The following is a 13,324-nucleotide window of genomic DNA, read 5'->3' as shown; positions in this document are numbered from 1 at the left end:
GTTTTCATTTAAAAATGGAGAAAATAAAAACAGAAGCTGAAATAAAAAATTTCTTAACCTTGTAACTCATGTTGAGACACTAAAAAGCTTGAGGAGATAAAGCTTTACCCTCTTTGTCTGAAAGATCTGAGGGAAGAGGATGAGTTTTCTAAGCTTCTCTTTTATTGTTTCAAATACTTCATCCTAGTTCTGTGTTAGTCCCCTTCTTCACACAGGGTGCTGCAGGGAGGGGAATTTCTTCATAGATCCCTCTCCATTTGAACCTTTTGCTTAAGAATTCAGTGAAAATACTTTTTCCTCCACCCCTTGTTGACTAAGAGTCTGTTACCAATGTAACAAAAATAATTCTGTAGATGTTATTTATGAGGATGTGGAACAGAAGGCTGTTAGTAATGTACAGGTTCTGTGGACCGTGATGTTTATAAGGCAAGATCTGAGTGCTTATTATGTAGAATATCAGTGTGAAGATAATGCATTCAGAAGGTATGGGTTGTGATGTTTTCTCCCTTTTTGGAATAATTTATTGACTAGATAACTAGTCTCTGTTGATGGACCAAAGCATTATTGAGCCATTTAAGAGCTTGCTACTTTGCTGTGTCAATTGGTGTCGTGTAAACAGAGCTATGGTTCGTGCTTATATGTAAACATGTGATGAATGTCACAGTAAATCAAGCTTGTATCTTAAGTTACAACACAAAGCTGCCAATTGCTCACTGGTTTGTATGCAGCTCTAAAGTTAGACTTGCATAGCTGGGCTGCACGCAGGTAATCTTGGAAATGGAGCTCAGTGTTTTGTGTCAAATGTACAGCCAGTGTTTGTTTTTGTTCACTGGAGATGAAAACAGCTGTTAAATCCTTTGTATTTCAGCTCAGCTGCACTAAACATTGTTTCACTTGCTTTCAAACTTTAGCCAATATATAAATGGGTTTGACATTCTAATCTGACCGTGCTCCTTGTATGTTTAAGCATACAAACTAGAAGTTGTCTGTGTTCATTTATGGTGGCATTGTTGCAGTTGTTGCCATTTAAAAAATCCTTACCTCTTACATTAGTAAGTAAATTCATATGTCCAGATTCCCTTGCTGAGTCATAGATACTGTGGTGGTGTAGTGCTTATAGCTGGCATGGACTGATTTGCAAAGACTCATACATGAAGGAATAGAATTACTTTTATAAGCTCTCCTGGGAGAATTGCATGGATTTGTCATAGGGATTTTTAAATTTTTTCCCCTCCTCTTAGTTTTCAAGCTTGTTTGAGACGCTCCAAACTTTGTGTTGTGAAGCTGTGTTGCTCACTGTTAAATTAGAGTAGAATGTGCTGCCTTTGCAGATGGCTTTTTAAATTTAATTTAGTGAAACTGCCAGGGCTTGATGAATTAACAACAAAATATTGAGTCTTCATTTTGAAAGCGGCCTTTCAAGTTGCTGCATACATGGTGTCAGGTTTACAGATTGTCACTGATGGCAATTAATCTCAAGGTTTTTTTGGGATGAATTTTAGGCTGGGACAATGTCTTCTTCTGTCCTCTTAGTAAGCTGCGTTGGTGATGTGGTGTCTTGGATGCTGCAGGTGGCCAAAGGAGGAGGTGGGACACTAACCCTGCTTGCTCCTCTGCCACCCTGGTGCTTGTTTCCTCGTGATAGATCACATGCAAGAAAAGGGGAGTTTTTCCTGATGTCTTGGATAAACTGTGGTGACCGAGGTAGTTGTGGCTGCCTTTCAGAGGCAGACAGCCAGATGAATGAAAACATCCTATGGACATATTGATGGACTGTGTGCAGTTCACATTAATCAATAAATAGATCTACAGGGGAAATGTGAGATTGCACTTAAGAAGAAATAACTCTATTCCTAATGATACTGATGAGAATTACAGCAAATCTTGATAGAGAACTGCAAGTTTTAGTATTAACTCTAAATTTCTTTTTGTTTGTTCGCTTTTTCTTAGCATATTTAGATGGCTTTTGATTTCTGTTACCAGATGAATGGCTTTTCCCATTTTTTCACACTAGTCTGGAAACCTGATTCCCAACTTTATTGTGCATGCAGTAGTGACCAGACCAGGAGTCCTAGTTCAGATATGTTAGGTGAGCTTCCAGTGAGTCATCTAGCTATTGCTTTGTTTAATTTTCCAGATTCTTTGGAAGATAAGTCTTGTCAGTATCCTTTTATCTTTGAATAGAAGCTATTGTGGATTTTTAGAATGCTCTTTTCTATGTTGGCTTACTAGTATGCCTGAAGTATAAGAAGGAACTGCAGATGCCACATTTGATTCTAGTCTTGCATTTTACACCCATCTAGTCTGTCCTGCATGTCTCCCAAGAAGGATACCATCTGTAATGATGCTTTCTATATAATGAATGGACACTAGGAGATTGAAATTGTTATTATAATATGATAATTATATTTTGGTTTATTTCAATTATTAAACTGTACTTATCTCAACCCATGAGTTTTACTGCATTGTTTTTTCTTTGCTTTTCTGTTCTGTTCCCTATCCCACTGGCGGGGGGAACCCACAATAATAAGGATGCCTATGAGATTCTTGATAGATGTTTAGTGGCAAAATTGGTTGAAGCCCTTTCAGTCCACTGCTACTTTTCCTTACTTTAAACACTGTCCCCTCAGCTGTGTTGGTAGGGCTGTTTACATGGCTTCATTCTGAAACATTCAGGAAATTGATCTGTATGAAAAATAAACCACTAAAGCACAAAATAACTTCATGTCAGATCCTTCATATGGGTCACCACATTGCTGTAGAAAGTCTGTTTGCACAGTGTGGTGGTGAGGCCAGGGAGGTAAAGGGGATTGGGGTGGAGCTGTGTTGCCTGATGTGCTGGATTCAAATACATACCTAACTATATACTTAGTTAAATTTAAATCTGATTTGTTTGCTCCATTGTGTGCAGGTGTTGTGCAAGCTTACACCAAACACTACTGAATATGAGCTTTAACTACTGGTGGCCTTGCAGACATGTCCAGCCTGTTGGGGATTTTCTATCATCAGTGGGTTTAAACTGATTATTTAGATTTTGAGTGCTAAAGCATGCAAGAAAAAAATTAACAGCAGTCAAAACTGGTTAAGAAGAAGCTTTCAGTACTAAGTGTGGAGGTATAGTGTTTTGGGCAACATTTTCTTAAGTCAGTTTTATGTTTCAGAACTATCTTCTAGGTGATTTTACTGTGTTTTTCAAACTTGGCATTCAAGTGTGAGCTGTTATCTGTATAACTGACTGATAATTTTCTAAATTCTATTTGATTTTTGTCCTCTCAGATTTTGTCCTAATTCAGTGATCATTCATACTGTATATTTTTTATAGCGTTCAAACATCACTGTATGTTCAGTTCTTCCTGTATTAAAAAGACTGGACTTTTTGTATTCATCCTGGCTTTTCTGTGCTATCATACCCTGTTTCCAACCCACTGTAGTAAGTAGTAAAGAGTAGAATTTAATTTTCTAAAATCTCTTTTAGAGAAAATCTTTCTAGTTCTGCAGCTATTGTGATTCCCCATATTGTTAAAGAGCCTTTTTATTTTCTACTCTCCCCTCTTTCTTACAGGACGATTTCATTATGGCAAACTTGTAGCTTTTAAGATTAATCTCCTTTTCTTCATCACTTCTGAACTTTGACATTATCTAGTGGGAAGTGCTTTGGAGAGAGACCAAGCTAGTTAATGATATGCAAGATTACACTAACTTGGAAACCTTGTCCAAGATCTGTTGAAACCTAGTCTCAGGATAACTATCAGGACATTTTACCATTCTGCTGATGGTGACAACTCAAAGGAGTTGATGTAAACAGTAATGTAATAAGTGACTGCTGCTTGGTTCTTTAGTTGGGCTTATTATTTTGTGACCTAGAATTTACAGAAGCTCTGTGGGATCAGTAGAGCTGTAAAATGTATCTCTGTGTGCTTACCTGTGTATTTTAAACTGCAGCTAGGGTGAGAGAAGATTGTTCTCATAGTCTGCCACTGAGATTTTAATCAAGGTTTCATATACAAAGAGCAAGAATACCAGTGTCTTGTGAAGGCATCCAACATGAGTAAAACTTTATACCTATTTATATGAAGATTTAAGTATTTTTTGAGTGACCAAGTAGATCACATTGCATTAGTGAGAAATTGAAGTGCTGCTTTGCTTATCATCTGCTACTCCAGATCTCTGCACTGCAATGAAGAATGTAAAACACTCCTGTAAATGGGTAGGTTATTTTAAGTGCTTTAAAAATAATCAGTATGAGTGACAAAAGTTCCTTTTCATGCTTTTTTTCTCCTGACCCCAATATTGGAAATGCTGCTTGAGAGCTAATTAAAAGCATTCTAACATAACAAATACAATCAGAATGCAACAAGACAGTATTTTGTGGACTGGTGCTCCTTTATTCTTTGATCTCTTTTGATCTGCTTTAGCTTTTTTCAAATGATGATTCTTGATGTAAAGATGGGGGAGAAGTGGTTCGTTGACTGTTAGAACTGGGTTTGTTGTGGATTTGGTGATTTTTTTACTTAGTCTAGAAAAATGTCTTTTTTAAATCCTTCCTGCTGCTGTGATAATTATACTGTTTATCCACTTAAATTCTGCAATGTATAAGATGGGGTTGTGCTGAAGTTCTTTTTACTTGTGGGGGCATTTAGAGGTTTTCCTCATGTACCCAGATGTATGTCTTAAAATACATAAATGGCTAACAACCTCTGAAGCTGCTTGTGATACTTAACTGAATGACCAGGAGATTTCATCTTGAAGAAGGAAAGAGTGTAGGTATATACAAAGTGGAATTTTGTATTAGCCGTTTAAAATACCCCTGATGAATCCCAGACTAACAAAGCATGTGAATATATTAAAGGCTGATGTTTTGTAGCTTGGTTCATCCTGTACTGGACATCTCAATTGCAGACATCTTGAGAGATTAAATGAAATGTATATAAAATGTCTAGAATGCAGGTAGAGAAGATAATGTTAATAGGTTCATGGATTCCTTTACAGTCATTCTAGTAGTGACTGCTGCTCTCTGAAATACATCAAGTTGCTTATACTGTCATTTTAAGTTGAAAATGCCTTTGCCAGTCTATTAGGAGGTACTTCTAGGAAGCCTTCGAAATTGTTTTTTATTATACCACAGACACAAGCAATGTGTAAGAATGCTGAGTTGACAAAGTGCACTCTGGAGATGGGAAGCTTTGTGTTACTCAGTACTCAGTGTAGTAGTGATGGCCTTGGTACTGAAGGAGGAGTAATCTAAGTTGTGTCACTACTGAGAGGCAACAGTTGTTCCTGGATGTAAGCACCATAATTTCTGAAGAGGAATGTATGTGACAGCATGAGAAGCTACTCAGTGTCCTTGTGAGCCCCCCACACTCCCAATATATCAAGTATCTCCATCTTCTCTGCAGTTTATTTTCATGAGTGATTAGCTTATCTAAATTTTGGATAAGAATGTGTGTTTAAACACACATTTAAATTCTTTAAATTCTCAAATCCCATCTTAGCTGACTGTTTTGGTTTTTGGAGGTTTTTTTGTATGGCCAAAGATAATATTTAAGAGAATAATTTAATGTATCCTTTTTAAAAGTTACATTAAAAGGTACATTATTTAGGTCAAAAAGTACCTCCTGCTTCTTATTTGGTCATTAAAATCTCTTTAGGGTTTAGTCCTCCATTAAGTACTTCTGGAAATGTGTATTTGGACTTGAAATGCCAAAATACCCTTCTAACACAGTAAGGTTAACATGCTGGATAAGGCCTGTCTAATTGTATTTTGTAGTTCTAGGCATGGATGTGAAGACCTGGTAACCTCTGGTAAAGTGACTCTAATAAGTATTTCTGCACTGCATCAAAGCTGCTTGTCTTTAACTGCATTTGACTACAGTCTTTGATGTTATAACCGGGGCAATTACTACTTGAAGTTGGTTTTAAAGCTTAAATTACATGTCTTCTGAAAATGATGTTAATCAGAAGTACAGTCTTGTTACAAACTTTCTAAAATATCTGTTCATACTACTCAGGGCTTTTCCACTACAAGTAAAGTAAAATTTGTTGCATCTTGTTCTAAGTTTCTCAAGATATTTGAATTTTTCTGCTGAGAACATCTGAGGTAGTTTTGTTACTGCATAATTTCTCAGTTAATTATTGGCTCCAAGTTCCCCTTTGGATGAACAGATTTGTGCCGATCTAGGTATTTCCATACCAGTACTTTGGGCATCTGCTGTCCTTTCTCCTCCTTCCCTTCTTCCCTCATTCTGTTTTTTAGCTACCAACTTATTTCTGCTGGAGAATTAAAGCAGAAGATGCCACATTTTGTTGACTGAGTGTTAGCTGCATCAAAGCTCAGTTCTATCAGGCACTAGCAATCTTCAATAGTAATGAGGGTGCTTTTATTAAATATCTTGTGGATCTGGAATTTCATCCTTGTTTTATGTTTGAAAGGAAAGGGAACTTGCCCTTTTTTCCACATATACAAGATTGATGTGTTTCCTTATTGAAATGAACCTTTTATTTTTTGTTAATCTGAAAACTAATCCAGCTAAAAACTGTTTTGTTCATTGAACATGAAAGGAGAGTTGAGTGGGAATGATCATCTAGGTAGAGAGGGAAGTGAGATTTCTTCTTTTTTTTTTTGTGGCAGTGTTGTCTTTTTTCGTATGCATAAATGAGCTTTTCAAATGATGGAAGAATCAAAGGAGATTTGAGGAGTAGAGCGCAGGCTGGCAAATTTTCTGCATTTTACCCTTTCTTTGAATGTGAAGGTATTGTGGTATCAAGGACAGTTGTGCATGAAAGAGAAGATGAACAAAATGTGGTCTAAAATTACATTAGGAGCAATGGATTTCTTTAATGAAGTAACTCCTGTAATTAGTGCAATGCAACAACTTTGCTTTCCTCCTAACAGGATTTGTTTTATTTCTTTGAAAAATCTAGTTATTTTTTTAGTATTCTAGGACATCGTCTGAAAAGCTTCAAATCTTTTGGGGAGAGAAGGAAGAGTTAAGGCATGTCAACAGTCTGCTCAAAGGGCAGATTTGCCTTAGCAAATAGTTAAACAAGAAACCAACCCATAAGCTTTTCTAACTCTGCAGCCTTTAAAAGTCTGTGTTCGTGAGTTATGGGTAGATGTTGCTGAATTAATTAAATTAAATGTGTACATGATTGGTGCCTCTGTTTTCAGAAACAACGTTATGTTATGTCAACATTTGCAATGCTCTTTTGACTGTTCTGTAAAACTTGCATATTCATGTTACAGAACAAAAAAATGCTTTGGAAGTGCAGAGAGACCTTGTTGCAGGAAATGTGGAAGACATAACTTCCTTTTCTTGCCAAGGGGAAAATGTAAACAAAGCTCCAACTTAATTGTAGGCTAAGTACTAGTCTGGTTTTCTGACTAAGCCTTTCCTTCCTTAATTGATTTCTTTTATCATTGAGAAAGTATGTTTTCTGAAATGAATTCCTGTAGTTTTGGGCAGGACATTCCTTAAAGTTTGTGAGCATTTAGTTCTTGCTACACTTTTATGGAATCTAAGTGTAGGTATTAATGAAGACACCTACTGAAACTGACGTTACTGGTATAACTTTTGAGGGTTTTGAGGGAAAATATTGCAGTATTAATGTATTTTGCTACTATCTTCAAAATGGCTGAAATCTTTGAAGTGTACAGCATAGAAAAATTTCTTGGCATCAGGTGTTATAAGTGTTAGTTGGTAGTATCAGTGTGGCTCCTAAAATTTTCTACTGAAGTTAATGAATTTAAATTAACCGTGCAGAAGAGTCCAACTGAAGGGGACACCTTTCAAATTTGCAATTTTTTAAGTAACTGTTAAAGTCTTAGTATATACAGATGTAATTGATTTTAAGAACAGGTATAAGATCATTGTGTTAGTTGTGGGGGGGTTGTCTTAAAAACCTCTAAATACAAGGAAAATGTTCTGTGGCTTTGACCAGGAATTTCACCCTTGCTTAGGGAGGAAGCAGTGCATAACCAGTTTACATGGTCTCAAATAAGTCAACTGTTGTATAAATACCATGTACAATCAATTTTACAAATTGATTTTGTATTGCTTCCTGCAGCAGTGAACAGAATAGACCTGGGAGTGACTGTGGATATTAGGAGACAAGGGGAAGATGTGAGTGTCACATCTGGTGCCAGGCCAGAGTGACTTGTAGTCATGCTTTCTGTTCTCTCTTCAAGGGTATAGTTATGGGGAGTTGTGAGGCAGTCTAACAGGAATGGTCTGTTCTCTTCATATTGAGAGCTGTGAGATCCTGTTGCAGTTTTAGCTGCCTGTCAGACAAACGTGCTGGAGTTCCCTCTTCCTGTCATCTGCCACTCTCTCCAGCAGTGGGGTGATGCATCAGCCATTTGAAATGACTTGTGATCATATAATCTCTGCATGCAGTGTGAGGGGGAGCAAGAAAACTCCTTGGGAGGATGGAGTGTCCAGAGGGAAAAGTACAGTTCCCTGTTAGTTTGACTTTAGTGGTAGTATCAGATCACCCTGGTGTACCTGTGAAGAGCTGACAGGCAGTGAGTCCTGCATACATAGTTAGCTTCTCCCTGTCAGAGGATGAGTTCACTACATTGAGGGAAATATATTTAAAATTGACATAGGCTTGGCTTTGTATTTTTTCCTGTAATACCTAGATGCATATATTCTGGCACTGCAAATTTAAAATCGTCCAAGCATTCAAAAAAGCAGCAGCTCCTATGGACCTCTTTAGTAGTGATGGCTGCTATGTGAGGTGTTGTTAACTGGGGAGGGAACAAACTGCACAGATACAGAGGAAAATAAATACAAGCCAAAGAAGCAGCAGTCAGCCACCTGAATACTGGGAGCACTGTCATGGTGAATCCCAGCAGTAGCTACTGCTGTCTAAATTGCCTTCTTCTGCTAGGACTAAAATCATCTGCTATCACTTGCTTTGCAGGTGATTTTTCCTAGGAGTTAATTTTTTAGGAGCTCTGGAGAAGAAAAGCATATTGCAAAAGTGGTATTATAGCTGCCCACTTAAAGTAAGATGTTTTCATTGACAGTGGTAGTTGGCTGAATGAAGATTGAGGCAGTGCTGTACTTGGGCAACAGCTGGAGTAGCCACACCAAAGGATCAACTGAAAACAAACATGGTCCAGTCAGGACTTGCATGGCTTTCCAAACGTCTGCTACAGTGAAGAGGTACAGCTCTGCTGCAGGAGTAGGTGCATGGGGACTGGGAATGTTTATTTTTTGAAGACTCTGTCTATTGAGCATTAGTCAAACTGAATGTTGTTTCTTTTCTTGCTGTTCTTCTCTGTGGCATCACCTGGGTTCCTTGAGCTATTTGGCAAACTGGTGCAGGGAGCTAACTACAGTGAGGAGTAAAAAGTCTCACAGAAGAGAATACCTGTGTTTAGTTGATGACGCAGTGGAGGAGTTTTGGGGAGATGCTGGTGGTAGCTGTGGTGAGCACTGGCACTGAAGAAATGTATGTGTGGGACCAAGTGTTGGTGAACCAACTTAGGTTTGTATACACCAAGTAATGCATTTTGAATCCAGATTGCAACTGTGGTTTTGTTGGATGCAAGACTTGTCGTGGCTTGTGGCTTACTGTTGAAAGTATTCAAACTGTAGCTACAATGAGTTAATTTTATGGCTGTGACTTAATGCTGTCTTCAATGAGGAAAATCAGTGTTTCTTTAATAAAATTCCTGATGTCTCATGAAATGACTTGACTAGATTGCTTTTTGAGTTTTTACCACACCTTTTCATGTTCCCCCTTTCGGTTTTTCTATTATATATAGATGTATCCATTAGTGTTAAATGTGTAAGAAATGATGCTAGCAGCCAATACTTCAAACTTATTTTATCAAAGAGAAGAGGCTGAATGGGTGAAATTGCTGTTGTGTGATGACAGAAGGACCCACAGAGAGGATGGTGCACAGAAGAAAAGGAATGGTGGTGTATTAAGGCCTGAAGTGTAGAGAAAATTGTTTTGGATATACAGCAATATTGGTAATAGCAGTTTCTAGCCACTGGCGGGGGTTTCAGTGGAATTAAATAGATGAGCTGTGTATTGTTACCAAGCATCTTGGAATCTTGAGTATAAAGGAAGAGTATTGTATAGAAACACTGTAGTCATGAGGAATGATGTTCCAAGCAACAGAAATATCACAAGATGTTGTTACTGATACGATGACTGGCTGGCAGGATGAAGAGTTGATTGCAGCCAAAGTAAGATAGAAATATTTTTTTCATCTGATCTATTAAAAGAGGCCACCTGTATGGGAAAGCTGATCAATATGTGGGTCCAAGACATTTTAGTCTGCTTTGATGTTGGAGCTATTGTTGTGAAAACCCCAAGCAGTGTCATCACCAGAGATGAGTCAGGCTGTGGAGGTTAATAAGGGAGCTAAAGCTGAGTGATCAAAAGGTTTCTTTTTTGAAGGTAGGTTGAAAATAGTAAGTCATAAGATAGGGTGGCTGCTGCTTGCCTACTTAGGTAGGTACAGAGCAGTGTCTGGGATTGTCCTATTAGTTACTCTAATGCACTCTCAGAGGCAGAGCATGTTCTGAGAGGAAGTGTGAATGTAACTGTGCACTGAATTTACAAGCACTGTTGTGTACAGGAAACTCCCACGTCCTCATTCAGAGTAAATGACTTTCTGTGAGATAATTGGGCCTGGATAAAAAGGGAAAATAACTCCAGTACAAGGAAAACCGTAGGGTGTTTGGATCTGCCATATGATTGGGGTTTGAGCCAGGATTTTCCCATCTTAGAAGATTATTAATTGAAAACAGGATTTTGTGTTGTGGTTGGGTCACAGCTTGAGCAAGAGGAGGAATTCCCTTTCTTAGTGGGACACAGAGGGATCTTTGGAAGGCACTCTCAGACAAAATGGAATAAAATTCCTTGGGGATAGAAGACTGTGGAGATGAAAGACTGCTTGCTCTGTTCCAGAAGAAGCAGCAATCCTGTTGACAGATAAACAGTACAGGGATAAGAAGCCTGTGAAATAGGCTCTGTAAAGGTGGTAGAGCTTCATGTGGAAGGGTATTACTTCTGCTCCACTTTTGCCTTTTCCAGAGGGGGAAAAAGAACAGGTGACCATGGATATTGCTGCAGTAGTGGACAGTCATTATCTGGAGAAAGACTGAGGAGGACAGTGGTCTTACCAGACTAGTATTTGACTTCAGTATCCAAGGCTGAATGCAGCTGAAATCTCCATGAGTTAAGTAGCTGCCTGAAAAGACAGTGTTGTCCTGAACTTTGATTGAAAGAAAAAATGCAGGCTACTTAAAAAAAAAAAAATTAAAAATCTGTTCCTTTTTCTGAGGCACTTTTCATGTAATTTGGAAGTTCCTTTTTCTGTCTTAACCAACTGATGTGTTCGTATATGTAAATCAAAGGATATTTACCATTCTTAAAAAAAAAAAAAATCATGTGGGTAATTTTTGCTCAGAAGAGGCCTTTTGAAACACATTTAGACTCCTCAAAGTTTATCACAGTATATCAGATTATGCTGCAATTATTCTAGACTGGCTAAGATTAATTATCCTCATTTTCCTGTAAATGGAAATGTTCATACCTAATTACTCTGTTTAGTGATATTGATAAAGATTTGGTGGATAGGATTTTTCTGATTTACTTATAAAGTAGATTTAATTATGTTTTTATCTAAATCAGATAATGTTCCTTTCAAGTTAACTTGTGAAAAAATGGAGTCATTGAAGAATACATGCTGTCATTTCACTTCAAGAGAGTCCTAGAGGGCCATAAATGAGTTCTTGCTCATTTGGCTGAAAGAAGTCTTTTGAATTCTTCTTCAAGAACATTAGTTGAATCTTTCATATGAATGTTAAAAATCAGAATAGACTTTTAGTATATTAGTGTGGTTTTGCAACCAACTGTAAGAATCACTGATGTAGAGAGATGAAAATTTATTTGCTGGTATATGGAGACATTTAAGTTGCTTAGGAGGAACAGCTGATTCCATGCAGGATTGTACTGCTGTAATTCAGTTAGTCTCTGTGTGCTTTATGTGTTTGAATTTTTCAGCTGCTGGAATTTTTTGTGTTTAGAGGAATATAAATATGTTGATGTCCCCTGCCTTCCCACTGCTGTTAGTGATTTGACCTGTCAGTCCCTGTTAATGTTACTTCTATGATGTGACATGTTCATATCATACTTGAAATTGCTTTGCTGATCATCAGAAATACTACTTTGAGCACTGTGTGCAAAGACAGCATTGAAAAGAGGTTTTTTCCCTGTAAGTTCTGTGGGGTTTTTCAACTGTTGAAATGCTGCTCAGTGTTTTCAATTTCTGAAGTGTGTGTATCTTCAAGACTACACATCTTTGTGCTCTGTTTGAGCATAGTTCTTTTAACTTTCACTCTGATTCCTCAGAGAAAATGTTGAAAATCAATACAGGTTGTTTGTTGATGGGTTTTCCCCACTAAAACTCAGTCCAGTGATTCTCAACAAATCTAGAAATAAAAAGCTAGGACTGTTGTGCTGTTTTTATTACCTCTATTTTGAAAGAACTTCTTGATGGAGAAGCATACTACTTCATGGAAGAGAAAATGCTGTAAATTTCATGCTTAACTATAAGAAAGGGTTCTTTGTGATAGCTGGAACACATGATTCGCAGCTAAGACTGAGTAATGCAGTCATTTTCATAATCCGGTTATATCTGCTTTTTCTTGACCCCTTGAGCTGGTAACTGCTGATGTGGCTTAAGTTCTGCTGCTTTTCCTTATTGAATTTTTCTGTTTTTCCAATGCAATGAATAATGAAATGACACTGATTCATTAGCCCATGTTGTATAGAACATTATCCATTGCTTATATTTGTACAGAACTGATCCAAACCACAACCTTTCAGCTGTTTCAGTTGCATCTTACTACTGTATCATCCTATTAATTTTGAATAATGATAAAGGTTGATTGCTTGACCTGATTATAAAAGAGAGTCAAAATAGGCTTTGTGTGGATTTGCATGTGTGTCAGGCATAATCAACTGAGCTTCAAATTTCAGTTGTTTCCTTTGAACAGAAAATTAATTGTCAGTTACACAATTTCTTTCTTTAAGGTACACTGTCCCATATGCATTCAGTCTTTTAGAATCTATGCTTCCAAGACTGGAGGCTTTACCTCCACAAAATCTGAGGATGTGCCAGTACCTCTGAGTGTCTCATCCATGAAAAAAGAGGAAGGTCAGGACAGGTAGCACTCAGTTCCTGTAAACTTCTCTTACTTGGAGAACCACCTTCTCCAAGGAAATTGAGGTAGATACTCCATGCGCATCTGAACAAGCGGTTGGAGCTCCAGCCACAAGCAACTTTGTCTTCATTTTT

At 37.6% G+C, this 13,324-nt stretch overlaps 1 protein-coding gene across 1 annotated transcript in view; it reads left to right on the top strand.

The window, feature by feature from the left end:
* Positions 1 to 13,324, top strand: part of BTBD7 (BTB domain containing 7) — a 51,529-nt gene that overhangs the window by 1,084 nt on the left and 37,121 nt on the right. The window lies entirely within an intron of this gene.

This window comes from Haemorhous mexicanus, chromosome 6 (genome assembly GCF_027477595.1).
Source record: "Haemorhous mexicanus isolate bHaeMex1 chromosome 6, bHaeMex1.pri, whole genome shotgun sequence".
Taxonomy (NCBI): Eukaryota; Metazoa; Chordata; class Aves; order Passeriformes; family Fringillidae; genus Haemorhous; species Haemorhous mexicanus.
This window is presented reverse-complemented; position numbering and strand designations above follow the sequence as displayed.